Here is a 13449-nt window from a genome sequence, read left to right on the forward strand (position 1 = left end):
ACCCCGCCCAAGCAGAAGGGGTCGTTAGGATGTGGCCACTTGTAGCACAGAAAGATGTCGCGTTTACTGTTAAAGTTTTCACCTAGAATATTTTTTCGTACCATGCGTCGTTTTTGAGATATTTAGTTGTCTCAAGTTAAAACGAAGACCCTGTACAAGGGGTGAAGGAAGATTCAGAAAAACTGAGAACACGAATAACATATTTTTGCGTAGATGTGAGCTGGTGGGAGGGCGGGCTACGCACCAACGATAGGCATCGCCAGTTGAATCATTTGTGGTATAGACGTCTCTGATTGTATGCAGTCTTTGAAAATTAGTCGCTAAATGACTTTTGAGCAACGTCGACATATATTCTACAACCGAAGCGATGAGTCGGAACAGAATGTCTACCACCATCGTAAGACTGGCTGTCATGTGGTGGCGTTACGGGTAAGCTGCGCTGTTAGGCAGGATAGGCAGAGATCTCTGGCAAATCTGACGACGTAGCACAATGTTAGTGCAGGCACAAGTGTTTCCAAGCACGCCGTTCAGTGCACTCTGTCTAACTTGGGATCCGCAGCACAGTTACGAGCCGGTCTGTGTGGCCGAGCGGTTCTAGGCGCTTCAGTCTGGAACCGCGCGACCGCTACGGTCGCAAGTTCGAATCCTGCCTCGGGCATGGATGTGTGTGATGTCCTTAGGTTAGTTAGGTTTAAGTAGTTCTAAGTTCCAGGGGAGTGATGACCTCAGAAGTTAAGTCCCATAGTGCTCGGAGACATTTGAACCACAGTTACGACTGCAGTAAGCACGAGATCATCGAGACTGGACCTTGGATCAATGGGTACGTGTCGCCTGGGCGGATGAATAACACTTATTGTCACACCAGACCAATGCTGCTCGAAAAATGCATACCACCACGGACGCAAGCTGGTCGGGGCTGGTGTAGGACATTGACATGAGCTTCCATGGGACCAATGCTAGTAACCTAAGGCATTATGATAGCTGTGGACGAGGTGAACATCATAAGGACCACCTGAGTGCCTTTATGCTTGGTATATTCCACGACGACGGTCGCATATTCCAGCAGGAAACGTGTTCTTGTCACAAAACCAAAATCGTGCTACACTGGTTTGAGCGTGACAGTGGACTCACACTGATGTGTTGAACACCAAATTCGGCTGATCTTGACCCGATGGAACACATCTGGAACGCTATCGGGCGGTAGCACCACTCCCGCAAACCACTGCCCCGTAATTTTTACTAGAACCGCGTAGCAATTGTGCAGACATCTGGTGCTACATACGAGGGTTGAATGAAAAATAATGCCTTCACTTTCGTTAATTGGGTTTGGATGGAAATATTTTAATAAATAAAACGCATAATATGATCTTTAATTACCAATATTAACTTTTCCACATAATCACCAGCCAACTGGATACATTTCTGCCAACGGTGAACAAGTTCTCTGAAGCCGTCACGGAAGAAGTCGACACTCTGTTTCCGCAACCACACTCTCACAGTTCTCTCAACGTCTTCATCAGAAGCATAACGATGTCCCCGCAGATCGTCTTTCATTAACGGGAACAGATGGAAGTCAGACGGTGCTAAATCTGGACTGTATGCAGGATGCCGTACAGTGGTCAGATTCAGTCTCTGATGTTCTGCTGTGGTGGCACGTGAATTGTGTGGTTCGGCATTTTCATGCTGCAGGAAAACATTTCCCTTTTCCTTTCGGACCCTTGTTAGCCGTCGTTTCAGAATTCGCAGCATAGTAATGAAACGCTCTGAATTTATTATTGTGCCACGATAAGTAAATCAACATAGATAACACCATCTGTGTCCCAGAACACCGTGACCATGATTTTTTCAGCTGAGGGCTGCGTCTTGAATTTATTTTTCTGGGGCGAGTCCTTGTGTCGATATTCCATAGACTGTTGCGTCTCCGGGTCGTAATGGTGTACCCACGTTTCGTCTCCTGCCACAATTGAGTGGAGAAAGGCGTTACCTTCATTCTCGTAACGCGAGAGGAGTTCCTGGCAAATTTCAAGTCTGTGCAATTTCATTTCAGCAGTCAGCATCCGGGGTACACATTGTGCACAGATCTTCTGACAGCCAAGCAAAACAATAATGTGACCCACACGTTCTTGCGAAATGCCGATTGTGCTTGTAGTTTCTCTCTGAGTGATACGACGATCGTCCTGAATCAACCTGTCAACATTTTGCTTGTGAAACTCGGTGGTTACTGTCACAGGACGTCCAATTCTTCGTTCGTCACGCAGGTCAGATGTTCCCGCCTCAACATTTTTAAACTTATTCGCCCAACGATGCACAGAACTCACATCAACACAATCACCATAAACTGCTTTCATTTTCTGATGAATCTCCTTTGGGGTGACACCATCTGCTGTAAAGAATTCAATGACTGCACGTTGATTAAATTGCATTGATCGACCGTCTGCGCAGGGTTCCATACTTTACACTGTAACAACACAACCGTTCAATGCTAAGGCTTCCCGCCAACTGGAGCTGTAGAGAAGAGGCTATGGCACAATACCAGTATGTGCCGCATACCAATGCTGCCAACTGTTGAAGAGTTACGAAAGTGGAGGTATTACTTTTTAATCAACCATTGCACTCCCGTAACCTTACCAAGAACTTGGTGGAGCCGTGCCAAGCAGAATCGCTTCTGCATTGAGTTACAAAAAATGAAATGATCGTATGGCATTGTTGGCCGGGAGGCCACATGCGGGGAAGTTCGACCTCCTTATTGCAAGTGCTTTTTAGTTGACGGCACTTCGGCGACTTGCGAGTCAATGATGATGAAGAACACACAGCAAACAGTCTTCACGAGGCAGATAAAATCCTTGACCCCACTGGGAATCGAACCCGGGACCCCGCGCGCGGGAAGCGTGAACGCTACCGCAAGACCACGAGCTGCGGACATTGAGTTTCAAATGTGGACCCACGAGCTATTAAGACAGTGTATTTGCGACAACTGCTCTTCACTATGCACAGCAAACGACTTGCTTGTAGCGTCTCCCTTTAGACTTTCTTTTTCTTTTCAGTATGTCTGTGACCTTTATTATATCTCTTAAAAGAAAAAATAATGTTATGTTAGCTATTTATTTAGTTAGCGGAAACACTCTCCTAGTAAATTTGTTTGTCCTTTGATTTTCGTGATCTGTTACTGATTTTTAGTGAAGTTAGTTTTTACGTTCAGCTGTCTGAAAAATACAAAAGAGATATAATAAGCAAAATAATGAATTTCGTAGGTTGCCAATTACGTATTATATCTGGTTTTATCGAGCACCAGGCTCCCTACAAATTACTGTAAATGCAGTAGCGTAGTAGTACTCAGCTCTGAAATTATTACTATCACAGAAAATAGACAAGTTTTAATAAAATTATTTCACTGGGTTACTTCACTGAATCTCACATAATATTTTTACTTAATTTCTTCCGCTCCGGCTATTAGACATAGTGCTGTGAAAAAATATTTTTAAATGTACCGCGTAATGGCGGCTAATTGTTAACAGTCAGAGATTACTGTTACTCGCTCCGCAGCAGCTGGAAACATGCTAAATAATTTTCATTAAATATTCTTTTCATAAGACAAATGTGGCGTAGGTTCTTGAACTAACACACGGAGATCACTTTATACTAATATATTCTTACTAGGACACAGTTTACACCATTAAATATTTGCAATTACGCTACGACAGAAACAAATGCTAGCGCAGCACAATAGCTTGCATACCTTATTCCAGCTCACACCAGAACGAACAGAACAAAACAGACTAGACAGAAGAATGAACATTGCATTGTGTTTTATACTCTTACAGAGATGATAATACTTCTTTTAATTACTTACACATTATAATCTCATACACTAAAAATAATTTCTTTTCTGCATCTATCGATCTATATTGTATATTTTTGCAGTTAGAGTTATTACCTTTCGCAGATAAATCGATGTTTGCAGTTCATTTTCGGTCACATACAGTCATTTTTATTTATGTTTCACCTCGATAAGGGTGAATATTGCAAAAGGGACACTACACCTTCTAAAAATGACTAAACAAATCTTTGATGACACACGCATCTGTTGCTGGAATTTTTTTTCTGTCTCTCTTCCATTAAACCAACTTGGATGAGCCTGTAATTTTAATTACAGATCATAACTAGAAGCAGACGCAGGTTTTCAGGTGCATGGAACAGATGGGCGACGAACAGAACGAGATAATGAGTCCCAAGGCAACCGAGAGCTGTTTCCTTCTCCGTAAACACGCCATTGAAGATCATTCTTGACGGTTCGACAAGGCAACAGGGGTTGAGGTCACTGGCATTTGCGGTAACCTTCCGATATACGTAATGGAGGAATTTCTAGCAAAAGTTAGAATGAGAGACATTAAGACGATCACATATCGAAGAAAGTTTCCAAGGGAATATTGGCGACACATATTGCGCAGGGCCGTGTGCATCCAGAATCAATGCAGACTGGAGTAAACGCTCAAAGACGGGCAAATTAAAGCAGAGTAGAGATTCAGCAAGCAATTCGAGCAACCGTAGTGCTCTGAAGCTACTCAGCAGCACCTGGTGGAGCAGTAGACACTTCAACTACGAGAAGTTGGTGGTAGACTCCGGTGGATACATGGCAACTACAAGTTAAGTAGCAATTTTCAGTATTCACTGAAATATCATTGAAGATTTTTTATTTGTTAACGTCGAGTATAAATTGAAGTGTCAGAAAGTCCTTTCTGAAAGTATTTGTATGGAGTATAGCCATGTATGGAAGTGAAACATGGACGATAAACAGTTTAGACAAGAAGTTTGAAATGTGGTGCTACAGAAGAATGCTGAACATTAGATGGATAGATCACATAACGAATGAGGAGGTACTGAATAGAAATGGGGAGAAGAGAAATTTGTGGTAAAAGCTGACTAGAAGAAGGGATCGATTGGTATGACACATTCTGAGGCATCAAGGGATCACCAATTTATTACCGGAGGGAAGCGTGTGGGCAAAAAATCGTAGAGGGAGGCCAAGGGATGAATTCTATAAGCAGATTCACAAGCATATGGGTTGCAGTAGTTACTCGGAGATGAAGAAGACTGAAAAGGATAGAGTAGCATGGAGGGCTGCATCAAACCAGACTTTGGACTGAAGACAACAACGAAACAGCAGTGAACAGATACTGCCTGTCCATGTTTCAAAGAACTAGGGGGAATTTCAGTGAAGATCAGGAACAAATTACTGATTGGCACTTGTCTCCTATACTATAGGGCAGATAACCCTTGACTGCTAGTGAATTATTTCAAAGTACTGATGATTTATGCTTCACGCCAAGTGGCCAGTGGCTAGCAGACCGCGTGGCAGTGAAAGCACCCCTCTCTAATTAAGGTACTTCCTAGTGATTACTGAAAGGATCTGACATTCGGGTTTGGTCAGACATCACAATAAACCAATATGTTGCTTAGAACAATAAACAAACTGACTAAAAGTAACAACTTGCTACATCAACATATCAGTCTCGCTAACTCCACGAGAAATACCAACCAAGGAGAGCTCCTACCTCTCAGCTCCGCTATAAAGGTTGAAAGACAAGCTAACTAAACCCGAATTGTTTTTAACGTCCTGATTTCGCCACGCAGATAACACCGAAGCCAAAAGAAAAAATTTGGTCCAGGGAAACTGTGCCGGGATGCGACAAGCCTTCCAGGGCAATTCTCCAGATATGCTGAGTGAATTATACTTCCTTAGCGTTCTTGGGATGAATTTCAGTCATTCAGAATTTGTCACTGTCAGATTTCTGCCACAGTTCCATCTTGTTTAATATTGTATCAATCCGATGTATGAATATGCTTTCTGTGAAACTTGTTAGATGATTCTCTAGACGCAAGTGTCAAATTCTCCAGCCCATTTCTGTGCAGTAAACCGTTCAGGAGGATTGTGGAAGCTTATATGTGTCTGCCTTCCTGTTGTCAAGTGTCCTATTACCGGATGAACTAAAAACGGTGGCTATATTATTCTTATAAACACTTAATTTCACATCTGGTGACGTAGATGAAAATGAATATATAGTGACAGCTGAGATCTGTGCCAAAGCAGGACTCGAACCCGGGTTTCCAGCTTATCGCGAATTGTCGCCTCAACCGCTGAGCTATCCGAACACGCCTCCAGTTCAATCCTTCATTGTTCCCGATGTTTCCGCATAAGATTTAGGAATACTACTACGAGAGGTTCTCCCGTGGAAGATACGGGAATAGCATCACTGGGGCATGTGGAGGTTTTAGCCACTTAGGACGTCGTTCCGTAATGTATTGATCGCTTCATTTACTGTCACAATGCGATATTGAATTTATGATATACATAACTTGGGGTTCAGTTTGATCATTTTAAATGCGTTCTTAAAGTACCTTTCATGAGACTAACAATTGTGGCTGTTGTTCTGCCACATCCAAATCGTCTATGGAACGAAATATTTAGGGATATAGCCTGTAAACAATATAGGAGTTGTTAACTGTGGTAAAGTGTGTGTAGTGTTCCTTTTAATTAAAATAACTTGTGAACATAAATATTATCCAAAATGATTTGTGCAGTGGACTAATCCCAAGGAATCAAATAACTTTAAGTAAAGCCTTCAAGTCAGTATTACGATTTTATGATGAAATTATTCCAGATGCCTCGTCACATTCAGCGCTTACGTATTTCCACCATTTTTCTGTCTTGTTGCAGAACCCCACTTGCCCCCCTCCCCTCCACCCCCACAATACAATCAAGTATTACTGAGAACAGCTCTATCTGATGGTTAGACGCCAGGCCCCTTGAATCCAATGATGGGGTAGCAGAAATTCTACCGTCACGGAGGTGACGGCTGTACCTGGAAATCTTCAACTATGAAACAATTTTTCTAGAGTTTTTGTTACAAGATTATTTCTTTTGTAAAAGTTATTGCTTGTATAAAACTATTTTTGTAATGTGATCAACTACAAACTCAAAATACAGATTGATACAGTGGAAGCTAGATGTATAACAATGTTCATTTTTCATCTGTACAGTGTGTATTTTTGCAAATGACGTCAGCTTTGGCGATAACATGTATCTCGTAACGTTCCAAGCATGAGTGTGATCTGAGTAAGAGTAAGAACACGTAATTACGTCCAGAGCTAATTCCAATAAACGAAAGGAAAGAGATCACGCATTCGTCGAAAATTTGTAGAAAATAGATTATTCAATGAATTAAACCTGAACGTCAAAGCCCGTGTGATGAGTAGAAAATTATTAAAGGATCCTTGACCATAGCAGAAAATGTGCAACCCCTGAAGACAATGAACCACCGAAGAATACAAAAATCACCCGATCAGTAAAAATTTCGGTTGCACTGCTTTTTCTCAAATTATTTTTACCATGTGCGGTACACCCGTTAATTGGTGTAAATTGCACTCAGCTGAAAATTTTACTGGATAGGTGAGAATGTAGTAACCTTAAAGGCATTAAAACGCGAATTCAGCGCATCAGGAAGGCCTGCAGTGATATCGGCTTATCTCATCGCATTTTCATTAATTCACACTCATCATTGATTCATTTCGTTTCAGTGGTTTTAATTCGTATCACAGGCTAATGGAATGCAGTCGAACTGAATCAGGAGATAATGAGAGAAGTAAATCAGGAAATGAGATACTTAAGAGTAATTGTTGAGTTTTGCTATTCGGGTAGCAAAACAAATGGTCGAAATAGTGAGGATGTGAAATGCAGACTGGCAATCGCAAGAAAATTATTTATGAAGAAGAGAAATTTGATAACATTGAAAATAAATTTAAGGATCAGGAAATTTTGTGAAAGCATTTATCTAGAATGTAGGTTTTCTTGAGATGTGGTGCTATAAAAGAAAGTTGCAGATGGGATTGGTAGCTCGTATAATCAATGAGGTGGTAAAATAAAATTGTAGAGTAGCCACAGTTCGCATACAACTTTCCTTTATTACCAGTTTCACTCGCCAGTCACGGGAATTTTCATAAATTTAGCAGCCAACATCCACAAGTTGAATGCATGTAGCTGTATACAGGGCAGAAGTGCGGCTGCTGGCTATCAAAATTTTGAAAATGCTCTTGTCTTCAAATATTACTTTTAAAGTCAACGGAAATTTGTACCGTTTTAGAAGGAACCCCTGTTTCAGTGGTATATCCATGAAATCTCCAACTTGATGGGGAAAAGTACACCTATAACATTTTATGGAGGCAAGTTAATATTCATTCTGTGTAAACCTCCTAAAGAAAAATGTTATAATAACGCGGGGAAAAAAGAAGAAGAATCACTCTTCTGCTGTTTAGAGCTGGTTAGCTGACTGCCTTTTCAGATGTTTTCTGCGCAACATGTAAGTTTAACTCTGTATGTTAAATTAATTGAATGATTACAGTTAACGTCTGATATATTGCCGTGTCAATAACTTTAATCCTGTCCTGTGACCTATCTGAATTCTTTTCAGACAAATAATATTCATTGTGTTTTTAAAGCTTTATTTCAGGCTTCAAATAAGAGAGGTTGGTGACGAATCGTTGGACGACGGACGACAGAACACTAATCGCGTTCTCTACTTACTTATGTCTTTAACTTAAATTAAAGTAAACTGAGATATTTTGTACCGACCAGTCTCAACTAGCGTCATAATATATTTTTCGTGAGAATTGTAGTAAGTCGATCGCTGCCCCGACATCTATCAAGCACGTTAAGTAATTTGCTCACTCGTCTGATGTAAAGCCATAAGAAGAGGGAGCCTTTGAGGTAAAAATTATTAAATATGTGTTATATACCTCTTTCATACTGCATCATAAGGTGTACTAAGTAATACTCTGACCCCTATTTTCAATTAGTCTGCCTTTCATGCATTAAGTACCGAAGCTACAAATTAAAAGAGTAACGCCACAGTCTGACGATCGAAACCGGTAATGAAGGAAAGTTGTAGGCGACTTGTAGCTGCTCCACAATCCCTTGTAGGCGATGTCTGAGATCGCTAGCGAGGAGCTACTGAAACGAAGTGGGACGAAAACAGAAATTTGTTGCACAAGTTGACTAAAAGAAGGGATAGGTGGATAGGACACATCCTGACGCGTCAAGGCATAGTCAGTTTGGTAATTGAAGGAAGTGGAGGGGGGGGGGTAAAAATTGTAGAGGGAGACAAAGGCTCGCAAATGAAAGTAAGTTGCAGTAGTTATGCAGAGGTGAAAGTCTTGTACAAGATAGATCGGTATGGTGAGTACCTCACGCCCTCGTACTGAAGACCACAAGAACAGCAGATGAAAATATTAGGCAGTACAGTAAGTACTGTACAAAGTGCGTACGCGTATAACTGAGACATCAGTCTGATTAGAGAGGTAGAATAAAGGAAGGGCGGGAAGAGCTGCCCACAGGAACGTGTTACCACTGGAGCAGCGCAGAGGCCGCGGGTCTAAACGCTCCGAGCGTCCGCCAATGGAAAGAGACTCACCCAGGGACGAACGGATCGCTGCTCCATCGCTGCCGCAGTCAGGCGGAGGTAGCCCATTCAGGCGCCCAGTCGCAGACGCAGACGGCGACCGCTCTCCGTAAGGCTTCCAAGACGGCCTGTGTCACAGCAGAGACGTGAGTACGTGCTTTTCTACATCGCGTCTTATACTAATGCCACTGTGTTCCATGCCATCGACACTATCTCTGTTATCATTCCGTTTTTGCTTCAGATGCCGTCTTTAATAAGCTTGCAATAACTTTTAAATGTAGAAGTGTTTAAATTTAAAATCATTTTTACCTAATGAAATGTAACGCCGTATTGTTTTTGTTTTACTAGACATCGATTATAAATACAAAAACTACTTTCGTTTCTGTGAAGTACAGTGGAACCTCGATCCATTAAATTTCGGGCGTGCAGACCCAAAATTTCTATTTCTTCTCCCAATATTTCGGCCAAATACCTTTCGGCCACTTTCAAAGAAAGCTGAGAGTCTGAAGATAGACTAGCTACAGAAACGCTGATGGGCGAAAAAGAAGCATCATTCTTGTGACTGGTATGAAGTGACCCGCCACGAATTCCCCTCCTGTGTCAACCATTTCATCTCAGAGCAGCAGTTGCTACCTGTGTCCTCCATTATTTGTCGGACGTTTCCCACTCTTTATCTTCCTGTACAGTTTCTACCCTCTATGGCTCCCTCTAGCCCAGTGGTCATCAAACTGCGGTCCGCGGGCCGCATGCGGCCCAGATCACGTTTTCGTGCTGCCCGCGACCCTCCTCGGCTTCGCACGGGTAGCATTAATTATCTACTTGTCTGACGTAGCAGTGTTTTGTTTACGGAAACTGCGTAAATTGTGTCGGGGAAGTAATTTGGTAATTGAAAACTATCCACCACTTTCATTTAACGCGCCACTTGTCGGTGTTCCGCAGCGCTAAAGGCGTGAGCGACCTGCTAGCCAACAATGTGAGCCGTGCTTCAAACGCGCCGCGTGCCCACGGCCGCTCGTTTGTCGGCTGCGGGGTTGTCCCGCAGCGGCCTCATTGTTATCTTTGACGTGTCAGTCGTGAACTAAGTTTCGGTGCCCCTGAGCGTTCGTCACCTATTGAGTGTATTTCTGCTCATACTTGGGATTTAATTATTAGTGGAATAAATAATGTCTGATGTACCCTCAAGAACAGTGACTAAGAGGCAAATATGTGAAGAGAAAAGAAGGTTCCAAGAAATATGGGAAGAAGAGTTTTGCTTTATAAGTGGACACAAAGAAGGTTCTGCTACTTGCTTAATATGCCGGAATACGATTGTGGGACTGAAGAGATACAATTTATTTCGCCACTACACAAGTAAGCACAATTCATTTACAGAAGCTTTTCTTTGAGTTCAAATGAAAGAAAGGAAAAAATCGCTCATCTAAAATCTACCATTCGTCGTCAACAAAACGTTATGTTAGGAGCAGTTGGGCAAAGTGAGGCTATCACAAGAGCATCATATTCTGGCAAAAAATATGAAAACTTTCACTGATTCTGAATTAGTGAAGCAATGTATGACCACTGTTTCTGAAACTTTGTTTCAAAATTTCTCCAGCAGGAAACAAATATCAGCTGAAATAAATAAGTTCACACTTTCATAATCAACCTGTCGACGTCGTATAGAAGATATTTCAAACTATATGTTTGAGGCAGTAATTAATAAGGTCAAACTATGCAAATACTTCAGTCTTGCATGCGATTCCAGTACAGATTTAGGTTCGATGGCTCAGTTTTCATTATTTGTGCGTTACTGCTCAAATGATGGGATAATAGAGGAAGATTTTTTAGCACATGAAAGGTAGCACAAAAGGATGTGATTTTTTGGGTGCAATTAAAGAATTTAAAAAAAAATGACTTATCTATGAGCAAATTAATATCAGTAATGTACAGATGGTTGTCTATCAATGAATCAATGATGGGCATCAACAGTGGTTTGATAGCACTGATTAAGAAGGAATGGAATTTGCCAAATTTACTCTCCACTCACTGCTTACTGCATCAAGAAAGTTTGGCATGTCAAAATTCAAATACCAAATTGAACAATGTTCTAGAAACAGTTATAAGCGTTATAAATTTCATTCGTGCCTGTGAACTTAATCATGGAAAATTTAAAGAACTTCTGCAGGAATTGCAAGCTTGTTACAGTGATGTTCTCCTACATATTGCTGTCAGGTGGCTAAGCAAAGGAAAAGTGCTGGAACAGTTTGTCAATTTGAAGTTATTTTATTCTCACAACAAAGTGGCAAAAATTATCCTGAACTTGATGATGATGAATGGTGGATACTTACAGCTTTTTTGACCGATATTACACAAAAATTCAACACACTTAACTTAGAATTACAAGGACCAAACAAGATGATTGGGCAAATGACTAACAAAATATTTGCATTTGAAGCCAAACTGCAATTATATGTAAATGAACTCAAAGTAAAAGATCTGTCTAATTTGCCAGTTGTTGCTATGCTCCGATCAGGCTTAACTATCGCCGAAACTATTTTCCAAAACATGAAATAATATTTGGAAGCCCATTTGGAAGAAATAAAAAACAGATTTGCAGATGTTACAAATATTCGAAACTGTTTCATTCTCATAGAGAATCATTGGCATGTTGGACGTGATGATCTCAAATTATTCTGCCAATTTGTATTTCCTAAAACTAATTTGCTAAATGAAATAATCGAACTTCAGCATGACACGCAGCTTAAAGGTCTGTTTATAGAACATCGTGAAACACAACAGTACACTGAATTTTGGAAATGTGTGCCTAATAATTACAACACTTTACGAGACTCTGCACAGTTCATTTTAACATTATTTCCTTCAACTTACCTTTGTGAAGCTTCATTTTCAAAAATGAAGTACCTGAAAAATAAATATCGTAATCGGTTGTCCAGTCATTTAGAAGACGCAATGAGGATTGCATGCAGCCCAAAAGACACAGATATAGACGACACAGCCAAAAAAGTTCAACATCACAAGTCACATTAATGAAAAATTATATATTTGTATTTACGTTTGTTTTGCAATTATAATGAATAAAAACCAGATTTAATAAGAGACATGTAGCTTTCTTATATAGTCTGTTGCATGTGCAGTGCATCTGTCCTTTTCTTATTTTTTTACATTTCTTATTTATTTTTACATTTTTTGAAAGTGTGAGATTAATGGAATTATAATACAGTTTTTGTGGCCATTTGAATAATGTAATATAATATTTTAATAATATATCTATCTCATCATGCATGAAAGTACTTTAAAATAAATTTCAGGAACAAGATACACTGATCCCAATTTGTTTTTGGCTGTGGCTGAAAATTACTAATGATTCCTTCATATGCTGCTGCCTAGCTACATGAATATTGTAAGATTATGCAAGTCATATGAATTTTATTTTCACAGAGATAATTAAACTGGAATGAATTAGTCAGATGCACTGTATGCTTTTTTCTAGTTTATTGAAATTTGATCAGCTGTATATTATGCAGTTTTCAACACTCGTAAACATTGTGACAGTCATTCTGTGAAAGTCTGTGAATGGCACATGTCATCATTGGCTCATGCTACCACAACGATTATTGCAGTCGGTCTCAACATTCGAGTCCTGTGAAGACTGGCTGATTGTTGACAACATGACACAACTACTGGTATGCCTCCTAAGAATACATCCCTCATAATCTTATAGTTTTCAAACGGGCAGATGGGTATTTAAAAATATTTTTCCCGAAATTGCAGAATTTCAGTGTCATAAACATGGCTTATTGTTGTCAGCAACTGCACAGAAATGTTATTTAGTGAAGGAGTCACATACATCCAACAGTTGCGAGTGGTTTGTTTCCGAAAGTACTATTTCATTTTAACAGGTGCTAATGTTTACAGTTTCTGAATAATGATAAATGAAATATATCCAAATCAGGTAAAGAATAAATGATTTGAGCTGTCGGCTGTACCTTTCTCCTTCGTC

The 13449-nt window shown here is 40.4% G+C and overlaps 1 protein-coding gene across 1 annotated transcript in view; it reads left to right on the forward strand.

Moving 5' to 3' along the window:
• Positions 1-9507: 9507 nt before the first annotated feature.
• The window catches only part of LOC126092366 (lipase member M-like), a 176163-nt gene continuing 172221 nt past the window's right edge, over positions 9508-13449 (forward strand). Inside the window, exon 1 of the mRNA XM_049907911.1 lies at positions 9508-9602. The gene's annotated coding sequence lies outside the window, so the exon portion shown is untranslated. The remainder of the gene's footprint in view (positions 9603-13449) is intronic.

Source organism: Schistocerca cancellata, chromosome 7 (assembly GCF_023864275.1).
Source record: "Schistocerca cancellata isolate TAMUIC-IGC-003103 chromosome 7, iqSchCanc2.1, whole genome shotgun sequence".
Taxonomy (NCBI): Eukaryota; Metazoa; Arthropoda; class Insecta; order Orthoptera; family Acrididae; genus Schistocerca; species Schistocerca cancellata.